Consider the following 4,713-nt stretch of genomic DNA (forward strand, 5'->3'; position numbering starts at 1 on the left):
GCCACTGGAGGGGAGCCTGACTGCCCTCCTCACTGCTAGCTCCGTCACAGTCGTCACCATTGGAGCTACGCGAAGCCGTTGTTGCCATCGTCACCATCGATGGTGATACTGCACCGCTTCGGTGTCGTCGTGTCTGGTCCGTCGCGTCCGCACTGCTTCACCGTCGTCGCAAAGCATCTGTTCAGCCCTTGTAGCGATGCTTCTGCCTCTGTTTCACCATGCATCCGCCGCCGTTAATTTTTTTGTGCTTCTGCCGCTTCTCCAACCATCATCTTCCAGTGCCTGCTTAGCCTCTGCTCTGTTGCGTGTTCAATCCTATGTTCAGTATCCGTTTTGCCGTTGTTCAGCTTACATTCTGCCGTTGTTCATCCATTTGTTCAGCCATCTCCGTTGCGTTTTGAAATTCCAGCTCCTCCCTCTTCTGTTGAATTTTAGAACATATGAAACCCTCTGATTATTTTAAGTATTTTGAATTTTTTATGTTTCTGATTGTTATTTCCTTAGGATTTTTTTCCTGAATTTGTTCTCGATTATGATTTTGTATCTAATTATTTGGTTTCACTTTTTTGGGCATATTTCTGCAGTTGGCTAAGTAGGATTCTTTTAATTTTATTGTTTTATTATCTCGTTTAGTTTTATTCTGTTGCATCATTGAAGTAGCTTGTGCTGCTCATCCTACTGCTGATGTGTTCATCATTTTGGCATCATTTAGAATGTAAATAGTGTTGTGGTTTTGAAATTTCAACATATAAAGTAGTACATTATGTCATTCTGATGTAGTTAGTTAGGGTTTATGATTCGTTAACTTAGGATTGAAGCTTTATATTCATTGCTGCCAGTGCTGTCGAATTGAATTAGATTTAAGCATTATAGTGTATCTGGATGACTGCATCTCTGACTCTCTGGTTTCTCTGGCTCACTGTTGCTCTTTTCTTCCCCTTCGCTGCCAGTTCAGGTAAGGACCTCCCCTTTATCCTCTACATTTCAATGTTCAATATCTTGTATTTGTACTATATCATTTTTTTCTTTGTTTTGTTCTGAATATGCTTGTGATGCATTATTCATGATTCCGCGAAGCCAGTGCAATTGGTGGTTTCAGATTGTCAAGGGTGATTGGTGGATTTCCAGGTCAATCATTAAGTGATCCTTCTATAATTGGGCATCACGGTCGGTCCTGATGTTGCTCCAAATGGACGGGATTGGTTATGCTGGTCAGCTACCAGGAGATGCAGTTTCCAGGTCAGGGTCAGAAACAGTTTCTCTACCTCTGGATGCTTTAAGTACTTTATATGTTGAAGGTCTCCCTTCCGATAGCAAAAGAAGAGAAATGGCTCGTATCCTTTTTCTGAAGATGCACTGCTTTAGGATTTAATTTTGTTATTTACTTTAGTTTTATGAGCTCTTCTTTAGTTTTAATTCAGTTTTTCACATTCTTTGATGTTATCTTAGACATTTTTTGCCCTTTTGTTGGATATAGAGAAGTGAGGCTTGTGAGAAAAAGAACCAAACATGTAAGTGTGTTGTTGGTAATATTATTAGCTTCTCCAATTTTGAGTGTGTGGATATTAGTTGAAATTCACCTGTGACTTCTTTTTCATTGAAATGCATGTTCATTACAGTGTGGTGGAGATCCTCTTATTCTTTGTTTTTTGGATTTTGCAAATCCAGTTTATGCAGCAACTGCAATGAATAATTATACAAAAGAAAGTTCTCTATTTGTTTATGTAAATCATCTAACTGAATCATTTAAGTATGTCATAACTTAGATGAAGGTTCTCAAATTAGAGGATACATTAACTTGTTTGGTATATACAATGAATTGAATTTATTTATTGAATTTTTTAGTTGAATTTTGCTTGTGTAATAGATGTGCTTAAAGAAAAATTTGAAAAGCAATGAACATAGCAAGATGAAGCATTAGCTCGAGTGAAAGTTCAATTGGAAGCTCAACAAGCCATTGTGAACTCTTTTATAACATGTTTTGACAATGAAAGAAACTAGACAATTAAAGGACTCCTAAAATCACTTACGGTTTTAATACATATTCATAGATGTTTCATATATTATTAGTATAGTTTAATTGTATATGGATCTATTTATTACATTTTACTTGTGTCATGGTTGATAAATGACAAATGTCCTATTATTTGGTTTGATAAATTTGGTTGTGTATTGCTTAGAAATAAGTAATGAATTAGTTGTTATTGATGGAACCGTAGACGGTGGAAATATCAAAGTTTTAGGAGAGGTTCTGCCAAAATTTTTTTAAAAATTTTGAATAAAAGTTAATAAAAAAAATTGTAATTGGTATTATATGTTATTCTAATTTTTTGTTTCGTTTTTTTTTTTCATTTACAGGAGTGCTAAAATGGTGATAACATGCTACTTAAATGACTCAATAATATTTTGATTCATAGAGACACTAATCTATGTTAGAGTTTTAACTTTTGGTTGAACTTGTGTAAGAAATATAACTTATAGAACTAATCAACATAGACATTAATGTTATTTTGTTTTAAAATAATTTTAGTTAAATGAAGCATGTTTGAATTATCTATATTTTTACATATTATATAAATATTGACTTACTCAGTAAAATAGTTAATATAACGATTAATTACAAAAATAATTTGGTAAATTATGTATGTAATTTTATTTAAAAAATTATTACAAAATAAATATTGTGCTTTGTAACTAAAGAAAACAAAATATTACAAAATTAAGTTATATTTTGTAACAAAATTTTATAATAGAGAAAAATATATTGTCACCAAAACTATTTTGAAAATCAAAATTTGTTATCATTTTTGTAACGAATTTTGATTTTTGTACCAAAAAAATTTATTACAAGATATTACTTTGAATTGTAACAGTTTTATTTTTTGTTAGAAAAACTTTTTATAACGAGACATACTGCAACAACCCCTTTTTTGTTACAAATTTCTTTAGTTTCAAAATTTTGATTTTTGTAACAATTTTACAAATATTACTTTTTCTTGTAGTGGCCTCTTCCGTCGCCGTCTCAGCAACTAGCCCCTTTCGCCGGCGTCACTCTCTTCCTCACCAAACATCATCGTCACCTCCTGGGTTCTTCACGCTGTCGCTTGGTCGCCAACCAGCCCCCATTGTCGTCGTCGGGATCCTCTTCACTACCGCTGGTTCGTCAATAGACCCTCATCGGCACTTAAGTATAACCATCCACTTAAGGACAAAAAATAATCATCCGCATACCTAGTAAATTAAACATCCAACATATTTTAATTGTATCTAACTAAACCCATTCCAAATCAAATAACCATCTACGTACCTACTAAAATAATCATCCAGCATATAAGAATTAAAATAATCAGTTGTATACCTACTAAAATAACCCAAAGAGACAGCGTACCGGATAATAAACGACGAGCTCGTACTGGACGAAAACCCCAGGCTAAATTTGGTGTCGTTCATGACGATGTGGATGGAATCCGAGTGCGACAAGCTCATAATGGTTGTCGTTAACAAGAACCACATTGACATAGATGTGTATCCTTTCACCATTGAGCTCCAATCCAATTTTTTATTTTATTCATTTCATTCTTTAAAAAAGTGTCGTCCTTATTTCTTTTGACAATTTCTTTAAAAATGGGTGAAATGGCACAACTGTCTCCGACATCGGCACGAGCTGTGGGGGATAATGGTGACGTGCATGGGCAGTGGTGTTTCGACTGCGTATGAACGACGTTAGGGGGAATGACGGCGTTATGATGCATCAAAATGGCTCTTTTCGGCACCAAGAGCGAGCTTTGGGTGTGGAGGGGAGGACCGTACAGTGTGGGTGGAAGAGGGCGAGGAGGGTTGAGATGGAATGAAAATGTGATGTGATAGTATATTAAGAAGAGGTTATATTATCTAACTCTAATAGTTTAAATTAAAAAATTAATTATTCTAATATATTGAGAATCTGATTTTAATAATTAATTTAATTTTTTTAACAATTGTTTATGTTGTTTAATATTTACATTGTGTGCTGATACTTTCTTTTTAGCATTTAATTTTAATACACTAACAGTGTAAAGGTATTGCATAGTCGTGCAACTACATCCATTCTTTTAGATGATCATTCACGTAATTAATGTTAAAAGTAGTTATTTTTATAATGTGACATTGCATAATTAGATACACGTATAAAACTACTTTACATTGACAGTGTATCAAAATTAAATTTATATAATTTATACTTTAAAACATTCGGTTAGTAAAAATGCATTTTAGTTAGAAAGATGTTTTAATTAAAGAATATATCTTATTACTTATTCACATATATAACATTGTTAGTTGAGACATGATACATTGATACTTGATTAAGTGAGAGATTGTGAAAAGTTGAGTGCATGGAGTGATGGCTATTAATGGAAAATAAGAAAAAAGGAAGATAGGGTCTACCCATGCACCAATCCTCTTATATCTTTTCTAACATTGCCTTTCCCCATTTCCCTTAGCTTCTTTTAATTTCTTTTATTTATATAATAACCTTCACTTCTCTCTCTGCATCCCCCTTCTTCATTCTCATTCACCCACTCATCATCTTCTTCTTCCTTCTCTCTCTTTCTCTCTTACCCCCCTTGAACATAGCCGAGACTCGTGGGGGAGAGAGAAAAAAAAACAAGAGTAAAAATAAAGAGAGAGTGAAAATATATACATAGATGAATATTAGATAGCACACATAGATGA

General features: G+C 33.7%; 1 pseudogene; it reads left to right on the forward strand.

Moving 5' to 3' along the window:
* Positions 1-882: 882 nt before the first annotated feature.
* Positions 883-3,170, forward strand: LOC112720824 (RNA-binding protein 2-like; annotated as a pseudogene).
* The last annotated feature ends 1,543 nt before the right edge of the window (positions 3,171-4,713 follow it).

This window comes from Arachis hypogaea, chromosome 2 (genome assembly GCF_003086295.3).
Source record: "Arachis hypogaea cultivar Tifrunner chromosome 2, arahy.Tifrunner.gnm2.J5K5, whole genome shotgun sequence".
Classification (NCBI taxonomy): Eukaryota; Viridiplantae; Streptophyta; class Magnoliopsida; order Fabales; family Fabaceae; genus Arachis; species Arachis hypogaea.